We start from the raw sequence: 13,276 nt of genomic DNA on the forward strand, positions 1-13,276 counted from the left end.
CCACATGCCTTGTGGCCAGGAAAAAAAAACAAAACAAAACATAAAACAGAAGCAATATTATAACAAATTCAATAAAGATTTTTAAAAATGGTCCACATCAAAAAAAAAAAACAACTTTAAGAAATAAGTGCATTACTTAAGGTATTACAAATAAAAAAAATTAAAAATGGGAAGTAAAAGGGGATAGCCTTTCAATGTTTTTAAAATGTATGTGTCCCAAAATGTTGATGATAGCTGCCTTAGGTATTTTGGCGACGATCCTTGTCAAAGTCTAAAAAATGAGCCATCCCCGTCCGTGTGATGCTCAAAGCTTCTCGTGTTTAATACACTTGGAAGAGAGTTCACCCACCTGCTAACAGAAGCCCCCAGAAGAGGGTCCTTGGGGAGGTCGGAAGGGTGACCATGTTGCTCTATCTTCCTCGAGTGGCTTTTTGCTTTTCTCTTCCGGAAGGAGTTCAGAAGCAAAGAGGAAGTGTCTTTTCTGTCCTAGAACACAAGGAATCAGGACTGAAACCTATCATAATTCCAGTCCCTTGGATTCATACCCCCACCCCCGAATGAAACCATGCCAGCCATCGCGGACCTGCTCCACTGCTGCAAGGGAAGAGGGAAGAGAAGCTGGAAGAGAGGGATCAGAAAAGGGCCTCCTGCTTCATCACACACTGAGCCCGATCAGGTTCTTCGCAAATCACCACTGAGAAGTCGCTGCTCTGGGAAGTGCTGCTCTGCCATCACTCATGTCTGTAAACCTGGGACGACTGTGGCTTTGTCAGGGTTCATCTGGTGCTTATCACAGTCTTGCTGATGGCCGTACATACTCAGAAGACCCTGAAAACCAAGAGCTGGCCACCCCCATGAGAACCACCCCAAATCCCAGTTTCCACCAAAGGAGATTAAAGCAAAGAGCTGTTTTTAGGGACTGTGTGTGTGTTTGTGCACGCTTTTGTTTTTTTAAACTGTTCAAAGAGTCCGTAGGAGGATTTTTGCCCGGAGCTCTGGCCCTCCAGGCAGCCCAGGGCCCTCCACCACATCCTGCCTCTCCACTTCCTCCCCCTCTTTCCCAGCTCCAAGCCAAGCTGGGAAGTCTCTCACGACCCTGAGGCTTGGCGGGAGGAAGCCTGAACTTGATACAGCTGCCTTTCCTGGGGCCTGCGAAGCACATTGATCCCTGGATCTGGGCTGCTTTGCTTGCCTATTTTTAGCCTTGTGCTGTAGACCTTTTTGAGGACTCAGGACATGTCTCCATTTGGGCTGGGCCACGCCAGGGAGGGGTCCCCGTGTGCTGCCGGGGCTGTTGGACACCTGAACAGGGATCCACGCAGCAGTTAAATGTGGTTTGTTTCAACGTCAAAAGGAAGAGGAATACACACCCTTCACCAGCTCCCTCCCTGTCTCCCAAGAACAAAGGTCTGAGTTGCCTCTTCCAGCCCAGCAGCAGGCAGGCCCTGGAGGGTAGTTGCGGATGCTTGACTCTGGTCACACTGCAGAGGCAGAGGGGCAGGAATGTCCCATGCAGGACAGCCACTCACAGAACAATCAGGTCAGGCTTGGGCGGGGACCTCCCTCCCCAGCCTGTCCTCCATCCTCGTCCCCGGTGTCAGGCAAGCCACGCTCCCCACCACATGCCCTGGTCTCCAGCCTTGGCACCCACTGCTTCTGCAGAGCTGAGCTCACTTGTCTGCTCTGTGTCCTCAAGACCCAGGGCAGACCCCACCACAGCCTCCCTCACCTAGGAATGGTTGATGTGTGGCTGTCACCCCTACCCGACAGGGTGCCTTGAGGGTGCCCATGTCTGCTCACTTTATCTGCATGTGTGCCCAGTGGTCCATGCCTGAAGGGATGGTGTGTGGCCGTGAAGAAGGAGGCGTGATTTGGGGCCAGCATATGACCCCACATAACAGGTTCAGTGAAAGCCGAGCAAATGAACCGACAGATGACGTGCTACAAAAGGACCTGGTGACTGAAGGTCAAGAACCAGCAAATTGCCACAGTTCGAAAACATACACCAGCTAACTCTGGTTTTATTTGTACTTATCCAGGTGATTAGTTTAAATAAGACTTTCTGAATTGACTCCATTCATCCATTTAGGAAAACCAGGAACCCCTGGTGGCTCAGACGGTAAAGAGTCCACCTGCAGTGCAGGACACCCCAGTTTGATCCCTGTGTCAGGAAAATCCCCTGGAGAAGGAAATGGCAACCCACTCCAGTATTCTTGCCTGGAGAATCCCATGGATGGAGGAGGCTGGTGGGCTACAGTCCATGGGGTCACAAAGAGTCGGACATGACTGAGAGACTTCACTTTCACTTTCATTCATTTAGGAAACCACGTCAAGGCTGTATATTGTCACTCTGCTTATTTAACTTATATGCAGAGTACATAATGAGAAACGTTGGGCTGGAGGAAGCACAAGCTGGAATCAAGATTGCCAGGAGAAATATCGATAACCTCAGATATGCAAATGACACCATCCTTATGGCAGAAAGTAAAGAAGAACTAAAGAGCCTCTTGATGAAAGTGAAAGTGGAGAGTGAAAAAGTTGGCTTAAAGCTCAACATTCAGAAAACTAAGATCATGGCATCTGGTCCCATCACTTCATGGCAAATAGATGGGGAAACAGTGGAAACAGTGGCTGACTTTATTTTTCTGGGCTCCAAAATCACTGCAGATGGTGACTGTAGCCATGAAATTAAAAGACGCTTACTCCTTGGAAGGAAAGTTATGACCAATCTAGATAGCATATTAAAAAGCAGAGACATTACTTTGCCAACAAAGGTCCATCTAGTCAAGGCTATGGTTTTTCCAGTGGTCATGTATGGATGTGAGAGTTGGACTATAAAGAAAGCTGAGCGCCGAAGAATTGATGCTTTTGAACTGTGGTGTTGGAGAAGACTCTTGAGAGTCCCTTGGACTGCAAGGAGATCCAACCAGTCCATCCTAAAGGAGATCAGTCCTGGGTGTTCATTGGAAGGACTGATGTTGAAGCTGAAACTCCAATACTTTGGCCACCTGATGCGAAGAGCTGACTCATTGGGAAAGACCCTGATGCTGGGAAAGATTGAGGGCAGGAGAAGGGGATGACAGAGGATGAGAGGGCTGGATGGCGTCATCGACTCGATGGACATGGGTTTGGGTGGACTCAGGGTGTTGGTGATGGACAGGGAGGCCTGGGGTGCTGCAGTTCATGGTATCGCAAAGAGTTGGACATGACTGAGCGACTGAACTGAACTGATGGCACCTAGATCCAGGTTGGTTGGGCCAACTGTTATATGGGTAAACTCAAAACATCATTGTAGGGACTTTCCTGGTGGTCCAGTGGTTAAGAATCTGCCTGCCAATGCAGGGGATGCCCGTTCAATCCCTGGTCCAGGAATTAAGATACCACAGGCCTTGGAGCAACTGAGCCTGCACACCACAAAAAAAGATCCCATATAATGCAACTAAGACCCAAAACAGCCAAATAAATAAATAAGAATTGTGAAACATTGAATATACCATCTCTGACTTGTCACCGTGTGTGCTAAGTCACTTCAATCATGTCCAACCCGTTGCAACCCAATGGACAATAGCCTGCCAGGCTCCTCTATCCATGGGATTCTCCAGGCAAGAAATACTGGAGTGGGTTGCCATGCCCTCCTCCAGGAGATCTTCCCCACCCCGGGATCGAACCCACATCTCTTAGATCTCCTGCATTAACAGGCACTTTACCACTAGCGCCACCATCATTATCACCCATATTCAGGCAGAATGTCATATCCAAAATAATCAGACGTGACACTTAGAAATGAAAAACGAGCTAGAATTCACAAGCTGACATGAGATAAATCATCGCCATTCAACCCAAAAATGACATTCCAGCAGTGACCCTGCGGTATTTACATCGGAGCTTGTCATACTAACTCTTGGATGGGGCGGGAGTGGGGTGGGGAGGGGGGAGCTGACAGTCACCAGGTGTAACTGCAGAGCCAGCACCAGGACCCCTGATTTCTGAGCAAGGGAAGAGGTCCAGGGACCAGGTAATTTCAGTACGAGGGCCCCTGAGCCTGGGACAAACTGCAGCAGAGATGCCCTGGCCAGAGACAGCATGAGAACAGGTGTCCAGCACAGGCCTGACCCAATGCCTGGGGACGGGAGCTCAGGAGCCCGTGTCACTGCTGGCCCAGGGCAGCTCCTGCTGGCGTGGGTCAAGAGGGACTCACGGCTCCACTCCCCCACAAGGAGGCACTGAGTTCTACAGACTTCTGTTAAGATCACTAGACCCATGGTCCACCACCCAAGGGTGTAATCAGAACTATCATAGGAGTTTTGTTTGTTTGTTTGTTTGTTTCAAAATCCACATGTCAGGGCCTCCCACTGAACCTGGAAAGCTAGAATCTTGGATGAGACTGGGGTGAGGCGGGCAGGCATGTGTGACTTTAGAAGCCTGCCCAGGTGACTTAGATACAGCACCAGCCCCAAGGTGGGCACCTTCTCAGCCCAGCAGTTTTGAGGTCAGAGACCCTGGCTTTGTGAGGTTTTATTGAAGTAGAGTTGATTTACAATGTTGTGTTAATTTCTGCTGTATAGCAAAGTGATTCAGTTTTATATATATATATATATATATATATATATATATATTCTTTTTCATGTTCTTTTTCATGATGGTTTATTGTAGGATGTTGACTATAGCTCCCTGTCCTACACAGTAGGACTTTGTTGTTTATCTGTTCTATGTATAATAGTTTGCACCTGCTAATTCCAAACTCCCAGTCTGTCCCTCCCCTGCTCCTGTTCCCCCTTAGCTACCACAAGTCTGTTCCCTTGTGAGTCTTTCTGTTTGTGAGTCTGTTTCTATTTCATAGGTAAGTTCATTGTGTCATATTTTAGAGCCCACATATAAGTGATGTCATGATATTTGTCTTTCTCTGTCTGACTTTCTTCACCCAGTATGATAATCTCTAGGCCCATGTATGTTCTGCAAATGGTGTTATTTCGTTCTTTTTACAGCTGAGTAATATTCCATTGTATATATGTACCACATCTTAGTTATCCATTCATCTGTCAGTGAAGCTTGTTTCCACGTCTTACCTATTGTGAACAGTGCTGCTGTGAACCTAGTGGTACATGTATCTTTGAATTATAGCTTTGTCTGGATATATGTGCCCTGGAGTGGGATTTCTGGATCATATGGCTGCTCTGGATTTCCCAGGTAGCTCAGTGGTAAAGAATCTGCCTGACAATAAATCTGCCTGACAATACAGGAGCTGCAGGAGGACTCGGGTTCGGTCCCTGGGTGAGGAAGATCCCCTGGAGGAGGAGGCCTGACCCCACTCCAATATTCTTGCCTGGAGAATTCCATGGACAGAGGAGCCTGGCGGGCTACAGGCCATGGGGTCACAAAGAGTCAGACACGATTAAGTGACTGAGCATGCATGGTAGCTCTAGTTTTGGTTAGAGACCACATGTCTTCATACTTAGTACAATTCCTCTCACATCAAGACCTAAAATGATATTTGTTGACTGACTGAATGAATGAATGTGTGAAAAAAAATGAACAAACACTCCCAGTGACCATAAGAATTATTGATGATGCCAACAAACACAGGGAAAGACTGGAGTTTCCCACAATAGATTTTAGCCCCAGTTGTACATTAAGTCTTCCAGTTACCCACTCAGAACAACAGCTAAATGTGATAGCATTAAAATGTACTTTATCGACTAGTGCGGTTTGGCAGTATATGGTATTATTGGGCAAAACAAGGATTTGTATGAACATCGCAGAAGAGAGCATACAACGAAAGAAAGTTCTCCACCTAACTCACAATTAATTATATCATCTGAGGCTTCATTCTGGCTTTGGAAACAATGGGAACCATAATTACATGTCTAAAGCCCAAAATGGAAGCCCACAAGTGTTTGACAAGGGGAACATAAGGATGATGGAGTGCTTTACCCATCAGCTTGACCACAGAGCAGCCCTGGTGAGTCACGCTTTCAGGCCGCAGTAGGATTTCTCATTACCCTCCATTCTTCTCAGCGAGTATATTGAGCTCGTGGCTACTTGATGGATGTGACTCTGTTTTTGAATTCAGGCTGGCCTGCTGTCTTCCTGGACCTGACCCGTATATAGAATAGCCATGCAAATTAGCATGGGCCTTGGGCCAGGAAAAATTAATCCAGGCTTCAGTGCAATCAAGTAAAAGGTGTCAAAGGGCAACAAAGATGGGGGTGTGCCTGGGGCCAGGGATGCTCACTTTTACAGGTTTCTCTGCTCACTACCTGGTGATTGTGTTTTTTAGTTTTTTTAAATTTTGTGACTAGCAAACTGGCAAAAACGTAAGAGAAGCCGGTGGAAGTCTTTCTAAATCTGTATGGGATGTGGTGTGAGTTCATGTTGAAAGTACAGTTAAGGCATTCAGAGAGGGCTTCCCCAGCATCAGGTCTAAGTGGGCCTCCAGGCCGGCTGCCTCGCCTCCATCTCAGCACCCGGCCATGCCTGGACAGCGCTCTCCACACTGGGCTGTTTCATTCACTTGGTTTGTGATGTCTGTCTGTCCCCCCTGCCCCCCCCCGCCCCCCCGCCATTGGATTGAGGTCCCAGAGGCTGAGGATCACATCTGTCTTGCCTTCCTCTGATTCCCAGCAAGTGGCACAGGCAGGGCAGGAACACAGTGGAAGGCTGCGATGCCCCAGCCTTCCTCTAATGACAGCAGGCTCCGGGGTCGGCCACGTCCACAGTTCACCTCGTACCTGACCTTCACTGAACCCCCTGCTGGCCAGCAGCTCTTGTGTTCTGCTTGGGTCCTGGGTGTCTTGAACACTCACTAAGTTTTCTTTTAGCCATGCTGGCAAGATGCTAGGTGAAACACCACCCAGAGAAAACAAGACAGAATGCAAACAGCACAGGCAAACTGGAGAAGAAAAGGCAGGGACTGGGGTGAAGAGGGGTCTGGATCCAGGGAGTAGATGGTCAATAGAGAGCCAGGTCCCAGGCCAGGGTCCCAGAGGGGCTGGAGATGGAAGGCAGGAATCAGCCTAGACCAAGCATGTGGTGATGGAGACCCGGGCACAGTGGTACCCACTTCACAGGATTCCACTTGAATGCCTGCTGCAGGGGCAGAGCCCATAGTAAGAGAAGTAACTGGTATCTAATGAACTCTCAGACCATGTGCAGAGTCTCCTCCTGGTGGGAGTAACTGACCCAGGTCAGGGACAGGTAATCGTCAGAGCTTAGAGGTCAGAGCAGGGAGGATTTGATGGCTGGGATGGTATTATCTAGAGAGAACCAGCAATGTCCCAGGTCTCTGTCAGTCAGTCCCCCTCCCATGAGGTTTGATCGTGTATGTGTTATCACCAAGGAACAAGGACAACCAAAGCACACTGTTATCTCCTGGTGCCCCCAACACAGCGCTCGCTCACTAGTTGAGCTGGGTCAGAACCAGTGGTCTCAACCAGTGATCCCCAACCTTCTTGGCACCAGGGACCAGTTTCGTGGAAGACAGTTCTTCCACGGATGGAGGGAAGGGGTGGTGGTTTCGAGATGACTCAAGCTCATTACATTTATTGTGTGTGCGTGTGCTCAGTAGCTTAATTGTGTCCAGTACTTTGCGACCCCATGAACTGTAGCCCACCGGGCTCCTCTGTCCATGGAGTTTTTCAGACAAGAACACTGGAATGGGTTGCCATTTCCTCTTCCTGGGGATCTTCCCAACCCAGGGATCAAACCTGCGTCTCCTTGCATTAGCAGGTGAATTCTTTACCACTGAGCCACTGGAAAGCCCACATTTATATTATTATGTGCATTTTATTTCTGTCATTATTACATCAGCTCCATCTCAGATCATCAGGCATTAGATCTCAGAGGTTGGGATCCCCTGGTTTAGATCAAAGGCCACACAACACAAAGACCTCCTCCCTCACAAAAATATGTAAACGATAGAATTAGCAAATTAAGAATGTCTGTACGAAGAATGTGGGCATGTGAAGGCAGCTGAGTCCTGGATGAGGTGATCAGAGGGGCTGCTGCCTGGGGCCATGCCCTCAGATGATGGCAGCCTCTGAATGTCGCCATCCTTCAAGCATCTCTTCCTTGGAGAAGAAGGATGTCCCACAAGGAAGTGGCCCAGCCAGGACGCAGGTGAACAGGCAGAAGCATGAAGACATGGGAGGGAAACCATCTGCCCCTATAGCAGTTGTAGTAATAATAATAATGATGATGATAAATATTTAGATCTTATTTGCAGAGTGCAATGAAATGTACTGTTTAACCTTTACAGCGATCATGTTGGTAGCTGTTCTTTGCCTTGAGATAAGCAGATTGATTGCTTCAGTGACTTATCCAAGACCGTAAACCTAGGAAGTAGCAGAGACAGAACTCAATACCAAGAGGGCAAAGCCCACCAGCTTTCTGTCCACCACTGAAAGCTGAATTAATCCCTCTGGGGAAGGTGATTTAGATATAAGGCAGGCCTGACACTGCACCAGTCATCCCAGCCAAGCCCTCTCCTTCCATCACTGGTCCTTCTAGGCATTTTCTGCTGACTCCCAGGAGACGAAATTTTCTCTCTGGCTATACCTTTCCAATTATACATAATGTAAACTCTTTCTGGGAATTCCCTGGTGGTCCAGTGGTTAAGAATCCACTGCAACTATTGAGCCCAGGCATTCCAGAGCCCAGGAGTGACAGCTAGAGAGCCTGAGTTCTGCAACTACTGAAGCCGACACACCACAACTAGGGAGTCTGTAACAAGAGGTCCTGCATGATGAAATAAAGATTCTGCATGCCACAACTAAGACCTGACACCACCAAATAAGTAAATAAGTATTTTTTAAAAATAAAATCTTTCCAATAATTGGTTAATTCTTAAATGCTCATCATTAGTACAGGATTTATGGCAATAGGAACCATCTAAATATATCGGTAATGTTGTAAATAAAACAGTACATCTAGGTGCCGGGATACATAGAGCAATGAAATGGACCTTGGAATATGGTACTTATTGCAACAAAAAGATGTCATTTCAAATTACTCAGTGGAAACATGGATTATATAAATGATGATAGAATAAATGATTAGATAAGGGAAAACTGAACTGAATCTTTACCTTAGTCTTTACCATCAACATACAGATGCATCAAAAATTTAAGTATAAAAGTACAAAGCCATGAATGTACTGGATAAAAGCTATGACTATTTTTATAATCTTGGAATGAGGAAGGGACTTTTCCATCCCAAGATTATATTGATACAGCACATAATTTTAAATCTCATTTAGCAGAAAATTACCAGTAACAGAGAGAAATAATGAACTGGGAAAAATATTTGCAAACTGTATAACAGACTGAGAGTTAATATATTTACTGTACACAGAGCTCCTACAAATCAATAAAAGGAAACAAATAGCCCAATAAAAATGGGAAAGGAAATACATAGCTTTTTTTAAGGTACAAAAGGGTATATTTTATTTACTTATTTACTTTAAATTGGAGTATAATTGCTTTACAACGTTGTGTTAGTTTCTGCTATACAACAAAGTGAGTCAGCTATACTTATACATATATCCCCTCCCACCCATCCCAGTCCCACGCCTCTAGGCAATCACAGAGCACCAAGCTGAGCTCCCTGTGCTATACAGCAGCTTCCCACTAGCTATTTTACACATGGTAGTGTATATATGTCAATGCTAGTCTCAATTCATCCCACCCTCTCCTTCCCCCTCTGTGTCCATGAACCTATTTGCAGGGCAGACGTAGAGAACACATAAGCTTTTAAACAAAGAAGAAATATCAAACATGAAAATATACTCAACCCTTAATAATAAGCATAGTTACACAAGTAACTATAGGGTTATTTGTGTGTATGTGTTTACCTATCAAATACAAAGAATAAAGAGACTGAGAGAATGTTGCTAGCATGCTAGAGAATGGGTTTTCGCATGCACTGGTAGTTGGCATAAAAAATGGCATAACTTCTGGAGGAAAGTTTAGTAATATACACCCAAATTTGAAATATACATACTTACTCTTAGCCCAAGAATTGCAAGTCAAAGTATTCATTTATTTTTACTGTGGTAAAAGACATATATTATAAAATTTACCATTGTAACCACTTTAAAATGTACAGTTCAGAAGTATTAAGTATATTCACATTGTTGGGCCACCATCACCATCATCCACCTGCAGAACTTTTTTCTCTTCCCGTATTGACACCCTTCACCTATTAAACAACTGTGTTCTTTCTGTCTCTAGCAATTTGACCACTCAAAGAATTAATCTTAACAAGAAAATTGCATTAAGAGCTACATACATATGTACAAAAGATGTAGTCATTCAAAAAACATTTCTTGAGGACCTACTCAAGGTATGCTAGGTAATAAATGAGATAGACCAGGTTACCTGACTTATGCACAAGTCATGATCAAGAGAAGGTAGACCATGAACAAGTGTATAAAGAATAGAGCATTAAGTTGTCATTAAGTTTGAAGAAAATAAATAGGGACTTCCCTGGTATTGCAGCAGTTAAGGATCTGCCTTGTAATACAGGGGACACCGGTTTGATTCCTGGTCCAGGAATTAAGACCCCACATGCCGCAGAACAACTAAGCCCACTCGAGACAACTATTGAGCCCTCTGGAGCCTATATGCTACAACAAGAGAGTCTGTGTGCCACAATGAAAGATCCAGAATGCCACAACTAAGACCTGATGCAGCCAGGTAAATAAATAAATGCATAAAAAAAGAAAATAAACAGATTTAATCATACGTGGTAGTGATTTGCAGGGATGCTTTGGGGGGGCAGTAAGAAAGAAGTTCTCACAAGCGCTATTTATAAGAATCAACAAATTAGAAAAACTAAACATCCAAGCAACATCTCTGTGAAGGTGGAGAATCCATCTGGCCAGATGTCATTACGTGCCAGTTTATTACAGACCGCAAGAGACTTTCTCAGAACTAACTCCCTTAATTCAGGGTTTTCTGCTGTGTTTTCCTGGAGGGCAAGAGTTTCCAACATTTGGGGGTAGAAAATAATGTAGCAGGGGTCCACGCCAATGCTGCTTTATTCCAAGAAGGAATGCATGGATGACAGTTTCAAGTGTTTGATGTCCAACCCCTCCTAAAACTGTAACATAACAGCCGGCAGATGAAGAGGCTGATCTAAATCTCCTTTCTGTGGTTTTACTTTTGTTCTGGCAGACCGAGCAACACGAAAAAAAAAAATTACAGCGCGTGCATGGGAAACATTCTTCCCTTTTTTCTTGAGTAACGGACACGTTGGAGAGCCTGCGTAAGGGGCGATGGCTTTGCTGTGATAAACGCAAAAAAGCATCCAGGGCCTGGCCTACCCTGAGCCGAGGCAGGAAATTCAAGGGTAATATAACACTTTACCGTTAAGTAATGCCATTGGAATAAAACCATGTTTGGGATGACTTTTGGCTCTCACTTGGAATTTCTGTTTCATTTGCTTCCAGAAAGAACTCTTCCCCCATAAAGTTTTTAACTTGCATTTCAAAAGTTTTTGTAGCTGTATAAATAGGATGTATGCGAACTGGCCTTGAATTGAAGCTGTATGTCATAGAACACGCAGAAAAACATATCCAATCCAGGACCTCGGTTTTCAGGATGGACTCCAGGGCAGCAGCTTCAAGCAATGGCAGTGCAATTCACAGGTTAGAGACCTCTCTCTGCTCCCTGCTAGCAGTGTGACCTTGCGTGGATTCATTGACCTTGGAGCCAGTAAAAGAGGAATAACAAGAGTATCCACTCAGAGGGTTTTGTGAGGATAAAATGCAAGAATATGAAAGGCTCAGTGCAAGCCTGCCATAAGGCTTTTTTTCCTTCTTTCCTGGGCTTCATAACTGAGCTGGGCATGACTAGCCTCAGCGTAGAAAAAGACTAAAATGGAAAACTAGAATTTATTTTTGTCTGAATAACTTGGCCATGGTTGGACTGTTTTCCCTGTTGGTTTTAAGCCATATTTCTCCAGTGCTGCCTCCTAGGCTGAATTTCTGCATGATTGAAACACTATCTTCAGTTTCAGAGGAACTCAGGCGAACTGAAGCATCTCTACATAACTCGGATGGTGCAGGAATCAGACCCACGGGACAGACTGGTGAAAGATCTGCAGGTGTTTAGCTGGGAGAAGACTGCGGGTGAGGGTGTAGGGAGTGTCTCCAAGCATCTGAAGTGTAAATATCATGTGAAAGGGAAATTTGATTAATTCTCCATGGTTCCATAAGTGGAGGCAGATTCCAGTTTCATGGATAGAAAACTTTTTAGAAAATCAGATTGTCAAAGAAAGATGCTACAGATTCCAGTTTTATGGATAGAAAACCTTTAAAAAAAAAAAATCAGATTGTCAAGGAAAGACACTGTCTTCTGATGTAAGGAATTCCAGAGGGATCCTATCAAGGAGTAGTTCTTCACTCCCTGGGAGTCAGAGCTGAGTAAGCACCCTTTCAGGTTCTTTTCAGGTCAGGGAGGCTGCAGTTCAGGTAGCTACAGAAATACAACATTTTGCTGCAGGTACTTAAGGAAGCAGCCCTAGGAGCTGCAAGGCACATACAGGAGCTCACAGACTGCGCTCATGTGAGAATTTTAACCTTTCATAACAAAAGTGTCATGCCACATTGGGGGGGGGGGGCGGAAAGCTTTTAACCCGCTAGAAAGGAAAACGTTCCTAGTTTAGGTATCATATTTTACAGGTTCCATCATATTTTACAGGTTCCTGTAGACACAGGGACCAAATGAAACTGAACCATGATCTTGGGCATCAAATTACACTTCACTTTTACCTTTTCGCCCTGTGATTCTGACATACGTGATTAAAAATGAACCCGAACCTTTGACCTACCCATTTGGTTTTTTTCCTCCTCTCTCTGTTCACCTGCAAACCTCCGCTAGTCGTTTCATAGAGCCTTGGTCAACTGCTTTCAACAGCTAGACATTAAAGCCACTGAGAGCATAAACAGGAAGCTGGTGTTTAGGTGGGAGTTCCTAGGAATTTTATACCACTGACCACAGAGGCCAAGAGAGAAAGGAAATAGGAAAAACAGTGTAAATACCTGGGTGACTAATGACGCGCAGCTCAGCTGGCTTTTCTGAACACTTAACAGGAAGTCTTTCCAGGGGAAACACCCTGCACATTTTTCGAGACCCCGCGTGGCACTGAAGGGCCGGATCGGGGCGTTTGCTGGTAAGCCAACAGACTCTGCCCACGTCTCCAAGACGCCAACTCGATTTGCATGCGTGGTGCAAACCGCTCGCCGAGCGCCAGGCTCCAGGCCTGGGATTGCAAAGGC

The 13,276-nt window shown here is 45.5% G+C and overlaps 2 long non-coding RNA genes across 2 annotated transcripts in view; one reads left to right on the forward strand and one right to left on the reverse strand.

Moving 5' to 3' along the window:
- LOC145531423 (uncharacterized) overlaps positions 1 to 11,405 on the forward strand; it is a 28,952-nt gene extending 17,547 nt beyond the window's left edge. Inside the window, exons 3-4 of the long non-coding RNA XR_014072435.1 lie at positions 10,521 to 10,691; positions 11,172 to 11,405. This is a non-coding gene — a long non-coding RNA (uncharacterized LOC145531423). The remainder of the gene's footprint in view (positions 1 to 10,520; positions 10,692 to 11,171) is intronic.
- Positions 10,015 to 13,144, reverse strand: LOC145531424 (uncharacterized). Its single transcript, XR_014072436.1, has 2 exons — positions 13,040 to 13,144; positions 10,015 to 12,309 (listed from the first exon to the last, which is right to left on the reverse strand). It is a non-coding gene; the product is annotated as an uncharacterized LOC145531424 (long non-coding RNA).
- Between the last annotated feature and the right edge of the window lie 132 nt (positions 13,145 to 13,276).

The sequence above is a fragment of the Giraffa tippelskirchi genome, chromosome 13 (genome assembly GCF_054371585.1).
Source record: "Giraffa tippelskirchi isolate mGirTip1 chromosome 13, T2T-mGirTip1v1.2.pri, whole genome shotgun sequence".
Lineage (NCBI taxonomy): Eukaryota > Metazoa > Chordata > Mammalia > Artiodactyla > Giraffidae > Giraffa > Giraffa tippelskirchi.